At 38.5% G+C, this 16,106-nt stretch overlaps 1 pseudogene across 1 annotated transcript in view; it reads right to left on the bottom strand.

Moving 5' to 3' along the window:
• The window catches only part of LOC308423421 (transmembrane protein 126A-like), a 32,932-nt pseudogene extending 20,162 nt beyond the window's left edge, over positions 1–12,770 (bottom strand). The window contains exons 1-2 of the transcript in view: positions 12,645–12,770; positions 9,418–9,514 (exon numbers count right to left, since the gene is read on the bottom strand). The product of the transcript in view is annotated as a transmembrane protein 126A-like (transcript). The remainder of the gene's footprint in view (positions 1–9,417; positions 9,515–12,644) is intronic.
• Between the last annotated feature and the right edge of the window lie 3,336 nt (positions 12,771–16,106).

Here is a 16,106-nt window from a genome sequence, read left to right as displayed (position 1 = left end):
CAAATTACACAGTGAGCATGTAATTTACCACAAATAGTTTAGGAAAATATCATATTTAGCATCTATTTCATAACGATGATTTCATAACATTTTATTAGGTTTAGGACACTTGTTTATCTTCTGTCATTTCCTGATAAATTTCTTTTTAGTGATTAGCTTTTTTATCTCAATATAGAATATTTATGTGTTTACTGGTTAATACCATTGGTTGAGAAATTCATACTATGAAGTACTGTGTTGGTGGAAAATATATTTGCAAATGATGTTAGTGGAAAATACAGGGCAACTGAGAATGCAGGTCAGATGACTAGAACTCGTGTGTGTTGACAGATCTGGTCTTCCATTTGCCTTAGAGAGAAGTGCTTGGTAAAGATGTGCTCAGAAGGTGGGGTAGAGTTGATTGTCGGATATGGATGGCTCGCTAGCATGATAGTGAGACGCATGTTGTTCGTCCAGACTTGTTTCTGTGAGTCATGTTCATTATCACAATTAAGCCCATGGATGTTAACACAGCCAGTTTTCCCATTTCACTGAGTGAAAAGACAGTGTGTTAGCACCCGCACAGGTGGGCGGGGCTGGAAGAATTTGAATCCAGGTCTGTCTATATCAAAAACGCATACTCTTACTTTTGTTTATTATTGACAACAAAAATAAATGGATATCAACTTCATTCATTTCTAACTTAGTTTTTTAATTCACACACACACACACACACACACACACACACACACACACACACACACACACACAGAATAGCCTGCCCGTGAGTTTTTAATATCTAAGACAAAGCTTGGTATTTTCATCCCAAGAGGCTGGAAAACTAAACCCCTTTCCTAATTCTGGAGTCTGCCGATCGCAAAGGTCTGGATTCCATCAACCACGTAGCTGCGGGCCGATCAACTCCTAGTGTCTTCCACATTCCCACTTGGATTTTGGAATATTGGACAAAAGATAAAAGAAAGGCAAGGCCAATCGCCTCTGTTAGTTCTTGCTTTAAAATCACACTACTGCCTTTTCCCAGGACCGTGACAACCTCCCCTTACACACTTTACAATGATGATCATGCCTGCGGACAGTAGTGAGAAAAGGAGCCCATGCAGAATCATCTTAAAGGTCTTTTTTCCACTCCTGTCACAGGTTGTATTTTATCAGCCTAGTTCTGTTTATCAATTTTCTGACCTCCTAATACACTCCCATAATAAACTATCATTCTACTTATGATGGGCACAGTCAGTTTCTGTGGCTCATGGCTAAGAACCCTAACTAACATCCCATCCCTGATAACAGTCATTCAAGCCTAAGACATTTCTTATTTTTTTTTTTCCAACTGAGACAAGATTGTATTTATTTATCATGTTTCATATGATAAATATGTGTATATGACATACATCTCCAATATGAGGACCAGTCTCTACTTGAAAACCCATTTCTTCACCCACTCACTCATGAACACAGACATACATAGTGAATGTATTTTTGTGAAGCACCATTTCATACCTACAAGAAAAATAATGAATTCATTTTCTTATTATAATTGTTATAAAGGACAATAATGTAATTTACAATGCCATATTTAATATAAATAATCAGCAAATGAAAAGACTAAGACAACTTAGACAACTTAAAACTCTACTCTGAAGTATCTGAAAGGCTCAAAGTGTCTTCTAAACACAGTATTTACTTAGCAGTTCTAACAATTAAGTGATTGTGAATTAATGTATTTCAAGACCAAATAAATAGAATAAACAGAGAATACTAAATCAATTCTACTGGTAAAGCACTAGCCACTGACTGACTCCAGGAAATCCACAACACCACTGCTGTTATTTCAAGCCTAAGACATTTCTTAACATCAGCTAGAGAGGATGGTACTGTTTTCAATAAATCACACGAAAATAAAGTCACAACTCTTCAGTGTAATGAATGTACACAAAAGTTTTTGCTGACACAAAACTTCAGACTAGATGTCTCACCAGCCTTATACTAGAACTTCTCAGAAAGAATCAGAACAAATATAATTTACCCTCGCTTTCAGGATTATTATTGTTTATAGTCTATCATATGAAATTCAGATAACATACGTTTTGGAGCAACATGTTTGTTTTCCCCCATAATTCTAGGCTGCGAAGTTAGGGGGGAAAAAGTACAATAAAATGTTGGATTTTATGTATTCTTGTAGATGTGAGAGATAGTCAGATAGTGTGGCATCACAGAATCTAGAGTCTGGAGACAGAGAGCCTATGCTTGGATTAATCACTTTTCTATTTTCCACATCGATTTTGGGAGAGTTACTTACCCTTACTCTGCCTCTATGTCCTCGAAGTGGAAATTTAACAAATCCATAGATGCTAAATATTAATATTCTTATAATACTAACCATTATATTATCTACAATGTGGTTGTTTTGTGTTTCACTTATGTTTCCTTAAATAATTTTTCAGAATTCATCACTAAAGGATGATAAAAATAGAATTTAATAATTTAATATGACACTTGGATTGAAGTTGATTATTCAAAATATTATAATTTTATGTTAATTCAGTACAAAACAAAACAGTGAGACATGTATACAACGAAAGCATATAAAAACCTAAAAACATAATTATTTCTGATAAAGAATGAGTAACCTTCAAAATATAACCTTTCAATTACCTATGTTTATGAGAATTAGAACAAAATTGACTAAAAACCTACCATGCAATCCCAAAACAACATTGTTACTGTGTTCTATTATTGCTTTTCTTAAATGAGGGCACATCACCTTATAACATTAGATAGTTTTAAAGCTACTTTCTCTTAAAAGTATTATCCTGAGATAGGATCTCACAATGTGTCTCTGACTCGCCTGAAACTGGCCATGTATGTAGAGCAATCTGGCCTTGAGCACAGAGGTCTAACAACCCCTGACCACTGAGTGCTAAGTTTAAAGGTGTGCACCACCATGCTAGACTCCTGGGTTTTTATCTTTATTCTTTGACAACTTCATACATCTGTATCCTGGGTTTGACCCTGACTGCTCTCTGCTGTCTCTTCTACTAAACCCATCTTTGCCCCTCAAAGCCCTTTCTGACTTTGATAGCCCCTTTTTATTGTTACCTACTTAATCACAGTTGTTTTCCTAAGTATAAGGACATGGGGGAGTTACTTTCTAGATCAGGGGTAGCTGACCAGTGGGTACACCACTGGGGGTGGAGGGCATGTCATTTTCAGCACCCACTAACTGCCCATAATTTCTCCATGAGGAGCACAAACCTATGAGCCCTTCTCTCATGCATTTTGAAAAGCGAAGGACGCAGTGGTACAGATCATATACAGGTCACCACTGCCAAGGTGAGTTCATCTCTACAGTGACCCCTGCATATGTGCCTCAGCCAGAAGACAGTCTTTATGCTATTTTGCTTTCAGTTCTATAAATTGCAAATTAGTTCAGAATAAAAGGTTATTTTTAAGTACAAAAGAAGAAAAGGTTGAAGAGCTTAAAATTACAGAAATATTTCCCCTTTGAAGACATATGCCAAATAAAAGTGATTACCTGGAATAAAATGGTATAAACTGGGGAAATTTGTACACGACATTTTAGTCAAGCCAATCTGGAGCCAGTCTGATCCCTTGCACTTAGAATGTGAATTATATAGATATAATATATTGTATAACATTTACAAGTGTATAATCTATATGTAGATATGCATAATATAATGTTATATAGAGAAAGTTATAATGTAAGTTATATAGATATAATATTATTATATAACATGATATATATGTGTGTGATGTATATATGCATTTATATAACATAATATAAAGCAATATATATGTCAAGAGTTCTAATGTATATTAAGCAACTTCGTAGTAGCCAAACAGAGTGAGTTGTAAGACTCGTAACATGGTAGTCTAGAATTCTTCAAGCCCACTGCCTGGAGCATCCATGCTTCCTTTACTCTTAACTGGCTTCTTTTCATTGCAGTAAGTACCTTCTTCTGTCTTTATGCTCTTCTTGTTCTTCCAGTATACGTATTTTCAAAATCTCTTGTTCTAAAGCTGCATCTATAGCAGTATGTCTCAGTCTGTGGACCACAGGCCACTTGCAGACAGTGAACCAGAATGCTTGTTCCTGATGTTGATCTACAGAAACAGAATCTATAGACTTGGGGCTAGGGGGAACTACATGTGAGGTTTATTTACTTTTGCTTCATCTGTATGAGTATTTGTCCCCATGCTAGCATGTGTATGCTCCATGTAAGTGTCTGTTCCTATGGAAACCAGAAGTGGAAATCTGATTCCCAGAAACTGGAGTTATATGTGGTTCTAATCTGTTGTATGGGTGCTGGGAACCAAGCCTAAATTGTCTGAAAGAGCAGCAAGTATTTTTAATCTCTCTAGCCTTGGGATTGAGAATCTTGCCTGGTGAGAGTTAAGGCCTGTGATTTAAATATTGGCTGAAAACATCAGACATCTCATCCTTTGCTCTGTGCCTACTTTCCCAATAGCCCTGTCCATCCATTTTGCTCAGTCTAACAAAGGAGTTGGTCTTGGAAGCACAAGTACAAAAAGCTTCGAAATGAGTTTAGCCTTATTTTATACAAACTAAATTTAAAGACAAGTGTTTTGTTGTTGTTGTTGTTGTTTTTTTTTTTTTTTTTGTTTTTTATAATCTAACTGTTTGCAAAACCATGCCAACTGGGTGGCCACCGAACACCACAGCATAGAGTTTAACTTTTAAATCAAATTAACATTTACACTGAAGTCAGTTTTATTCTTCATATCAGCAGATGAGCAGCAATTATCCACTCATAAATGTCTCACCTACACAGGAGGAAACACAGAGGCAAGGCAGGAAACGTGTGCTTCTGAAGAGAAAAGCTATAGCAATGTAACAATCCAAGACAATCAGACTCAGCAAAGAGACACCAACAGTTCTTTTGGGCTGAACAAGGCCTGTGTTCTGTTCCTAGCCTTTCAGGGGGTCAGAGGGAGTCAGCTAGACACACATGTCAGCTTCAAAGCAGAAAGATAAAGGTCCTTAATGATAGGAAAGGCAATTAGAGAAGAGACTTTCTATCAGTGTTGTATCAGTAGCATTAGCAGAAGTAGAAACAGGAATGTCACAGACCATGAAAGCTATCTCATGGAATCTGGCTGACATTAAACATTGAGAGCTCTTGGGAGGAAGCAGGAATAGAACCAGAATGAAGGTTACTTTCACACTCATTATTCAGTGCTTTGCAGGGTGTTGTTTCTGAAACATATTCCAGTAAGAAGTAAGTGGGATTTCTTTTTTAATTTTAATTGTTTTGGTGAAAACAACTTGTAAGTATTTTTCATGAAACCCTAAGTCTATAATTGCTGATTAGCAGATAGTTAGAAAAGTCTTTGTTTTCCTCCATTTTGCTGGCACAGATGATACACTTTCATGCTCTCTAGGGAACCTGGGTTTCAGAAATACTGCTGTGTCTGTGTGTGCTTGTTTACGTGGTCTCTGGGCTGTCACATCAACATGTGCCTACTTCATCTTCCTAGCTAACATGTTGAAAGAGATCACAGATTGGCCCCCAGCCATGGTTAGCCAAGGGTGAAATAGTCTTTGCTTCTCTTTGGAAATTTTCCACTTTGCAGGCTTGGCATTTGGTGGCTTAAGACAAGAGCATTAATTTCCCAACTGTGGGCATTTAATTTTTAAGACTCTGTTTTACCCATGTTGGTGTGTAGTTGGATAGGCTTCCATTCTCACTTAATAGCATTTCTGAAGGAAGAAAAAAATGTTGCCAGAGAATAGTTTAATACATGACTACTTTTAAGGATTATCAACACATGCCTAGTTGCTTTAGTTCAGTGAGTTCCAGGATGTCCAGGGATACCTAAAGAGATCTTCTTTGAAAATAGTAGGGGCCAAAAAAGACTCATCTAATTTATTATGGAGGAGAGATTAAAATTTTATTCATTTCATTAAGAAAACTAAGACTGAAGGATTTAATTAACACATCCAAGGTCACATTGCAATTAACAAGGGCTGCTATTCTTCAAGCAAAGTCCTTGTCCTAAGATCTGTTTTAAGAAAGCTTTGCTTCCATATTTTCTGACTGCCTTTATCTTCAGGGTTAAGTATATTAGTTACTTATTTCTATGAAAAAAAAAAAAAAAAAAAACCTAAACTTTGACCTAAGCCTCTTAAGAACACAAAGATTTATTTCATTTCATAGTTGAGGAAAAGGTCCATTGTGTCATGGAAGCATGGTGGTAGGAACTTAGGCATATTCTGGACAGGAAGTGGAGAGAGGTGGTGTGTGCCTAAGAGCACTATCTCCTTTTTCATCTATTTAAAGCCCCTGTCCATGAAAGGGTGCTACTTCAGAATCAGGGTTGACCATCTAGATGCAATCTAACCTAAGTAGTTCCTCATAAATATACCTAGAGCTTTGTGTCCTAGGCTATTCCACATCTTGTCAGATTGACAATATTAAACATCCCGTGGCTGCCCATTATCAGCCTGATACCAAATATATCAACTGTAAAGTCATGATCCTCCACATCCTGCTCTTCTCTACTGTGAGCCTCTATAATATAAAAACTAAGCTGCTTGCTTCCATTCTACAATGGCACAGACTCTACATTTATATTCTAGAAGGAAGGTATGGGAACATAGCAAGGAAAGATTAGATCGAAGCAAGTCCCAAGACCTCATAAGGCAAACATCAAGTCTTGCAGCTCATGACCTGGATCTAGGACTCATGATGGAATGAACTCCAAAGGGCTTTGGGTAAGCTAACACACCCAGATATAAAGCCTACAGCACATGCAATCTCTCTACTGAGTCAACTTTAGACTTCAAGAATACAGCTTTCCTTCATGGATGTTTCCTGGTCCTAGCACCTCCAACACCTTGAGTATATGTTACAACTTAGACTTCATGCGCTGGCCTCTTGATCTATTTGGAGGGAATTGTACCCTGTCACACATGGTCTGACCTCTCTGGCCTTCATGAACCTTGCAGAAGCCCTCACAGCATCCTCATTCTTTACTCATTCACTATTGAAAAAGAAAGTTCTGCTCCCAACTCAAGATGTACCCCAGCCCTCTCAGACCTCAGTTTGCAGTGATTTTGGGTTTGCGTCCCTTCCAGGCTGACTCTGAGACAAATTTCTCTAGATAACTGTTTCCTAGCAGGGAACCTCTTCGGTGGAATTTTCAGCTTAGAAACTCTCTGTCAACATTATTTCAGCTTTGGCCCACTCCTAAGTACCAATATTTACATTCAATTATTTTGTCATTGATACAGTGAAATACCCCCCGAAGACAACTAATAGAGGAAGAGTTTCTCACGGCTCATGGTTTGAGAGTTCAGTCTGTCATGGTGGAGAAAGCATGGCTGGAGGAGGAGAGCTGATCTCACTGTATCCCTGTTAACAAACAGAGAGGGACAAATAAGGGCTTTTGGCTTGCTTTGCTCCACCCCCTTCTTTTCTTTTTAGTCTTGGACACTAGCCCATAGGATGCCTTTTAGGGTAGGTCTTCACAATTCAGTTAACTTAGTCTAGAAAATCCCTCCCAGAAAGGCCCAATGGAGGGTCCACAGGTGGGTGACAATATTACAAGAAGGATTGTGTCAATACAATACAGCCTCTGTTCTTACCTTCCCAGTGGCCCCGGCATCACCCCATGGAAAACTATCTCATACTGTGTTCCATGACCATCCAGGCCATTTAAGACCTCTTTTGGCTGAATGCATGCTTAATCTAATCACCTGCATGCCTAATCACAATGAACTTGGCAGATGACAGGATCCCCAGAATTTCCTCAAAGATTCATTAGTTTTATGTATCAGGTCAGTTTTATCATTTCAAGCAAACAAGACCATCCAAGAAAGTAAAGAGAATGCCAGTTTAAAAAGCATTTATTTGCATGTCATACACACACACACACACACACACACACACACACACACATACACACATACACACACACAAACATACACACACATACACACACACATACACACACACACATACACACACACACACACACTCACACATACTTCTCATAGAATAAAATACAGGTAGTAACTATGACCAGGGAAGTAAGACACATGACTTCAGTAGTAATTAATAGAAACTGTAGTTTAAAGAGGAGGTCATTTTATTTTAGAATTACTGCAATTTCTTGAACATTAACTTTATATTCTCAGAATAGGTATCACTATTTGAGCTTAATGGTCTGCTTTGAAAGAAGCATTTCTATGAGAATGCATATGAAAAATAAATATATATTAAAAACAAAACATCCAATTAGTCTGCAACTTTCTTTGCTCATTCACATGGTGCCTGGTTTGGCTTTTCCTATTTTCCCATTTCCTAGTTAGTCTAGGAAGTATTGCTTCTGGCCCCTTTAACGACAAAGCCAAAGCCTCCAGGATATTCCCGGCATTCAGGGAAATTGGAAGGAAATCTCTTTCCCTTCAAGATTTCCCTGAGATGAGATTTTAGACAAAGGTGTTTGGATCAGAGGAGTGTGGCTGAGAGTAGATTGTAAGATGGCTCTGTCACAAACTTTGAGGAAAGGCCTTTTCCACTTTCACCTGTTGCTTCCTGATTTCTGCCATACATTCCTGTAATCAAGAAAGAAATATCCAAGAACTATACATTTTAAAACAGTGGCGGTTATATCTTTTATTTTTTCTTCCATCTATCAGAGGTAGAGTAGAGGTCTTGTAAGGCACTAACAGTCTACGGATAGTTCCGTATGAGTAGGTGAGACTGTTTTCCAGCATTATGATAAGACTATCCATTGTTGTGTAGATTTAGAGGAGTAGCACATAGCCAGCTTTGCCTATCAATTGTCCGCCATGATGCTGTCTCTGTCTTGAAATATAAAACCTCCAGGCCTTCAGAGATGCCCGTGAAGCATGGAAAGAACATAGAAAGGCAGCCAGGAAAATCTACACTACTAGAAGCCGTAGATCACCAAGCTGCAGCCAGGGTAGTGTCATCAAAGCTACTGTCCCTTCCTGTCCATGTGGTCAGCCCCTTTCACAGCAGAGCCCACTAGGTGTGAAGAAGACTCAGGTGACTCTACAATAAAATGGCCTGAGTCATGATTTCAAACTCGCCACTGGTTTCACAATTATTGCCTGCCGACCAAACTGTTGGATGCGTCTTTGAAGGCACTAGAAAGGCACGCAGATATGTCTAAGTGGGCTGTGTTAGTGGATTTCCTCACCCTCTGGCGCACTGGCTGCGTTTAAGCAGGATGGCACTTTTCCAGCATGCCTATCAGAATGCTATAAAATCAGTAGAGTGCACGTGAAGCGAAGATGGGTCTGTGAGCACACCAGTCCCTCCAGACTTCCAATTAATGGTCCCAGGTTACTGGGCATGACTAGTGTATGGCGCTCCTGTGCGAAGCTGAGTAGGGCTGTTCACTTACGGTGCCTTCGGATACTTCGGAAAGGCCAGGCCAGAAGCAAAAGAAGCTGCCAGTAGATGGCTCTGTGGTGCTTCTGTTCGGCCATCGGATCCTCTAGCTGAAAACACAGTTGGAAGACTTACAGTTTTTATTTTATCTGGGTTTGGGAGAGAAACGCAATTCCTTGAAAATATAACCAAAGCCTCTAAATGACATTTCTATTTAAAAAAATTATCTTAGCCATTAATAGCTATAAAACCTAACCTCCGTTTTTAAGTATATTTGGGGGTCTGGAGATAGGCTCAGAAGTTTAAGGAGGTTAAGAACACTGGCTCTTACTGTACAGGACTCAGGTTTGGTTCTTAGCATCCACATGGTGGCACACAACTGTTTGTAACTCCAGGCCAAGCAGATCCAACGTCTTGCTTTGTCCTCTCTGGTCCCCAGACTTGCATGAATAGACAGTCATACATTCATTCGAGATGAAAACGTCCATATACATAATAAAATTTACATTTTTAAAAAGTATAATTTACTTACAAACATGAGCACATACAAAACCTCAAAATATCTTTTTTAAATAGACAAACTGGTCATTTCAGAAATGGCGTCCCGGTGAAGGAAGTTTACATAAACAGAGAAATAGAATATGGAACATGGGGGTCAATAATTTTTATTAAGCATAACTTCCTGGGATCTCAGGATGTCAGTTGTATCAGTGGTTTGTGACCTTTTCCTTTCTAAGGAGCATCTCAGGGTATATAAGCATCTCTTCTTATCTAACCCCCTTGTTGAAGAACATCTGAACAAACTCTGCTATTTAACCAAAGATGTCAGGAGTGTTTACAGGCAGGTATTTATATGAAGACCTAGTTAGATTTCTAGGACTTTCTGGTTACTAATTTGTAACAATTAGTAGGCCATGGAGTAATTTCATCTCTGAATGAATTTTCGAAAGAGTATCAGGGCTGATCTGGCTTCTCTGCACCTGCGGCAGCATTTGGTGTCCGGACCCACAATTTTTCTCTGCTCATTAATATGTAGACAGTGCTTTGCTGTATTGTTAGCTGCATGATTTTAATAAGTAGTCACGTTGATCCTATTTTCATATGCTGATGTTCCATATAACTGGCCACATCAGGAAAATGTCTATTCATGTAGTTAATTCTATTTCTAAAAACAATTGAAAAACATGTTTGCCATTAGTTTTGCAAATGTTTTAATTCAGATGTGACATCTTGTTGATCATGGTGCTTTACACATTTCTCTTTCTACCCCTATAATTCCTTTTATACTTTTATTTTTTTTTTCACATATGCTTTCATAGAACAAAGACAAAGTTAGTATTGATGGAGTCCCACTTAACAACTTCCTCCTCCAAAAACAACCTATCCCATCCCCTTCTGTTTCTATGACGGTGCTCTCCCACCCACCACCCCATATCTGCCTCACAGCCCTAGTTTTCCCCTATGCTGGGGCATCCAGCCTTCACATGAACAAGGGCCTCCCCTTCCACTGATGGGGCCAGCCTCTGCTACATATGCAGCTGGAGCCATGGGTCTCTCCATGTGTACTCTTTAGTTGGTAGTTTAGTCCCTGGGTGCTCTGGGGTGTCTTGTTGGTTGATATTGTTCTTCCTATGGGGTTGCAGGCCCCGTCAGCTCCTCCAGTCCTTCCTGTAACTCCTCCATCGGGGTCCCTATGCTCAATCCGATGGTTAACTGCAAGCGTCCTCATCTGTATCAGTAAAGCTATAGCAGAGCCTCTCAGGAGACATGCATATCAGGCTCCTGTCAGAAAGCACTGCATCAGCAACAGTGACTGGGTTTGGTGTGTGCATGTGGGATGGATCCCCAGGTGGGCAGTCTCTGAATGATCTTTCCTTCAGTCTCTGCTCCAAACTTTGTCCCTGTATTTCCTTTAGACAGGAGCAATTTTGAGAAGATGGATGGTCCCATCCCTTAACCAGGAGGCTGTGCCTAACCTCTGGATATGGTCTCTACAGGTCCTCTCTCCCCTTTGTGGGGTATTTCAGCTCATGTCATCCCCTTTGGGTCCTGGGAGCCTCTTGCTTTCCTGGCATCTGGGAAGAAACACATGATACGTGTGGATTGAGATGACCGTTCTACAGTTTGATTTTTTATTATCAATTTTTTTCATACACCATATTTTGATGATGTTTTCCTCTTCCTTTACTTCTCACAGTCTCTCCCAACTTCCCTACCCACTCACTTTATGTCACAAAAGCTATCTCTGGAAAAAAAATAAAGCCCCAACAAACAAGAAACAATTATCCTCACAATAAGACAAAATTCTCAAACAAAGCAAAATGCAAAACAAACCATTGAGTTTTGTGTTGGCCAGTCACTCCTATGTATGGGACCTGCCATAGAGTGTAGTTAATATACCTAATGACTCTCCACTGGAGAAAAGTTACTTTTCTTTTGCCAGCAGTTATTACTTGCAGATATAGCTTTGTGGTTGGGCTCCTGACCAGTGTTTGAGGTCAGTGGGTCTCTTGATCTTAACTATTCCTGGCTGACTAGAGTAAGAAGAAATCTCAAAGTGATTTATTTTCCCCATAATTGCCAGAGATATGGAACATTTTAGAGATACTTATAACCATTTTTATTTCTTCTTTTGAGAACTCTATTCAGATCAACAGATCACTTTAACTGGGTCAACTGGGATCATTTATTTTCTTGATTCTTTATTTTTTTGCATAATTTCAGTATTAATTGTTTATGGAATACACAGATGAAAGCATTCTCTCCCACCCTTTAGGCTTTCTCCTTTCTAGGTTGTTTCCTTTGCTGTAGAGAAGCATTTAATCCAGTAAAGTCCCATTTGTCAGTTGTTGGCCTTAGCTATCAAGTGAATGGCACCTTATTTAGAAAATCATTTACTACATGTTGCTCTCGTAAGGCACAGCTTAGGCTTTATCATGGTAGCAGTTCTGGTGTTTCAGATTCATACTGAAGTCTTTCATCCATTTGTGGTTATTTTATGCAGGGAGCTAGTTATGGATCTAATTTCATTCTTGTATATGTGGACATCCAGTTGCCCCAGTACTATATATTGAAAATACTATCTTTTCCCCAGTATTTATTTTTGACATCTTTGTCAAATATGAGTTGGGGGTGCTTTCGACACTCCCGTTTGGTCCTCTGTTTTGTTTGGTCAGTTGATATGTCTGCCATGTGCCAGTACCATGATATTATTGTTTTATTAGTATACCTCTGTAGTACTGTTTTCAATCTGGCACAATCATATTCACAGTTGTCTTCTTGGTTAACTGTTCTCTTGGGCAGAATGAAGTGTCCTTCTTCATCTCTTCTGACTAATACTCGTTTGAGGTCTGTTTTGACAGACATTGTGGCAGGCTTGTTTCCTGATATCATTTGTTTGGAATAAATACGTTCATGCTTTCACTCAAAGAGGATGTAGACAACAAAGAGATGGGTTGTATCTACTGATACACTCTGCTAACCTAAGCCTTTTGATTGGAAAATTGATGCCTGAATGTTTAAAGCTATCGCTGAGAGATGTATATTGACTTCTGTCATTTTTGATGTTTGTGGTTTACTTTCATTCTTTCTTTTGCTAATTCTATCTTCATTTGTCATGTTCTCGTAGTATCTCAACTATGTTTATTCTTTGCTTCAGTCTGAGGTATTGCTTCCAGTATCCTCTATAGGCTGGTGTGGTGGACATGAATTTCTTTAGTCTGTGTATATTATAAAACATTGATTCCCCCTTGGACCATGGCAAACAGTTTTGGTGGTAGTGTAGACAGGCATCTGGTCTTTTAGAACTTGGAGTACATTGCTTTAGGCTCTTAGGGCTTTTAACGTTTCCACTGAAAAATTAGTTGTTGATCTCATGATTTTGTTGTTATTTTTGGTTTTCAATATTTGCAGTGTCTTTCTCTTTCTGCTTTCAATTCCTCCATCTTGTTCTCTAGAGTGTTTCAGCTGCCATATGTATAGGGTGTTTCTTTTCTAGTCCTATTTCTGTGTGCTTTTCGGATCATATCTTTTTCAATTTGGAGGAAGTTTTCTTATACGATCTCACTGAAGGTCCTGTCAGTATCATTCTTTTGAGATTTTTATCCCTTTTCTATGCCTATAATTCATAGACATCTTCATGGTATTCCAGAATGCCCTTTTATTTTGCATACCTTTAAAATGGGTATCATTTTCTTCCACTGAGGGCCCAGTTCCTCCACCTTATCCTCAAGTCCTGATGTTCAGTTTTCTATTTGATCATGGCTAAGGCTTTCCCTCAAGTTTTCTAACTTTTTAAAAAATTTTCAGTTACTTTTTCAATTCAGCTTTAGTTTTGCTTGGTGTTTTTTATCTTTTAATTAATTATTATAATGAGAAATATGCTATACTATATATATTTTTTATATATTATATACTAATATGTGATATAATATATGAAAATGTGATTATATAAATAAACATAAACATTTAATGCATAAAATAATATATAAATATATTAATAATATATTCAATACAATATGTTGATATTTTAGTATAGTGAACATTGACTATGATAATATATGAATATTAAATTAAATATAATATAGAGATATACTATAATAAGATATTTAGTATATCTTTCTGTTCATTATTACTCACTCAGGGATTTGCCTGTCTGCCCCTTGTATTCCTAGACTTCTCTGATCATGTTCATAACTGAACTTTTAGATTCTATGTCCTCAGTTTAGACAACTCTCATTGGAGAACACTTTTAGAGTACTTGGTCCTGGGCGTAGAGAGGGATGGCATGGGCAGAGGTGATTGGGACACTCTGAGACAGCTTTCACATTCAGCTCCTGCCTTGTCTGGTCCACAGTGTCTTTCTTGTTTGTTCTTCCCTTTATTTGCTACAACAGTGTTTCTCCCTGAGCCTAGAGCTTGCTAATTTAGCTGGTGTATCTCACCATCTTGTTTCAGGCTTCTGTCCCTCCTTCTAAAGGCTTGGATCATCAGCAATTAGCTATGGCCATCTGATCCTTGCTTGAGCGCCTGAGATCCAAATTCAGATCATTACCTTTGTGCAGCAAGATCTTGCACTCATAGTGCCAATACCTCAGTCCCTCAGTGAGCATTTTAAAATACGTCTTGATTTCTAATTGATATAGCAAATGTATTCTTATGTGATATTGTAAAGTATTTCACCACATGTACACAATGTACAATGACATTATCTGTCAACTCAAAACTTATACACATATGAAGTTTGAGTATTAATTTATTAAGGGAGAATACAAATAATTTTAACTTGTAGCACTTCTACTTTGGGGCTGCTGAGATGGGCTAGCAGGGCTAAGTGCTCGCTACCAAGCCCAAAGACCCAGGTTTGATCTCTTGAGATAAACAGACTCCTACAAGTTGTTCTGTGACCTACACATTCACAATGTGGCACATGTACATGCACACACTCACATGCCCACATGCACAAACACAGAAATAAATATATATTTAAAAACAAAATGAACTCTGTTTGTTTAGAGGAGGGATTCTCAACCTGTGGGTCGAGAGTCCCTTGGTAGTTGAAGAATTCTTTCATATGTGTTACCTAAGACCATCAGAAAACACAGATATTTGCATTATGTTTCATATAGTAGCAAAATTACAGTTATAAAGTAATAGCACAGATAATTTAATGGTTGGGGTTCACTACAAACAAGGAACTGTATTAAAGAGTTACACCTTTACGAAGGCTGAGAAAACACTGGTTTAAAGTCTTTTCTCAAGGAACTAACTGCACACATTTTGTAGCTAGCTCATGAATCTTTAAGGGAAAAAAAGTTTACTTATGACTGTGATTTTATTACTGATGTTTCATAGGAAGTTTACAAAACTTCTAGAGTAGAACAAAAACTCAAACAACTGCATATGGTTTGTAAACACAACTGTCTCCATCTTTGCCGAAATGGTTGTTCCACAATGACAGAATGTAAATTTGAGAGGTCGTGACTAGTTGACAGTGAAAACCATGACAGTATTTAACAGAGAAAGGAAAATCAGGCAAAATGTCCAAAACTTTTCCTGGAGAATTAATCAGATCGGAAGTAAGTCAAGTATCAAATCTGTGTCCTATAAAGCATTGTCAGAACTTGGGATTCAGAGCCAGAGCTGAGAACATTAAATGCATTAGATTCAAGTTGTGGCTAAACAAAAACACATTAAAAAAAATCATCCATCTGAGGGAAAGCATAGACACAGTAGAAAAGCCTTCCAGGACTGGATGCATAGCAACCAAATAGGGATGTGGTGGCAGGGATGGTCCAAACTGACAAGGAAGCAGGTCAGAAGCAGCAGAATTAAAAAGAAATTTCAACGATGACAAGATAGCAGCTGCACTTCTGAGGTAAATAGCAAAGGGAAGAATCCTGGGGCCTCACTGGGGAAAGCTGTTGTCTCTGTCCGGTTCTGTTGGGTGGCTTCTGATACAGAACCTCACTGGTTGGAAAGCTCCAACTGCCCTGTTTATGTTACAACACAGTAGGGTAACATCACATGAAAGAAAGAGATGACCAATGAATTAAAGAGAAAAGAGACTTCAGATGGCAGGTTGAGGGAGGATGTTCTGTTAAACTCTAGTGGGAACCACTGTGTGCCTTTTAGGGATGATACTAGCCACATCCAAATGTGGTACCTCTATAATGTGATGACCTCTTAAATGTCCCACCCCAT

The sequence above is a fragment of the Micromys minutus genome, assembly GCF_963924665.1.
Source record: "Micromys minutus genome assembly, chromosome: 8".
Lineage (NCBI taxonomy): Eukaryota > Metazoa > Chordata > Mammalia > Rodentia > Muridae > Micromys > Micromys minutus.
This window is presented reverse-complemented; position numbering and strand designations above follow the sequence as displayed.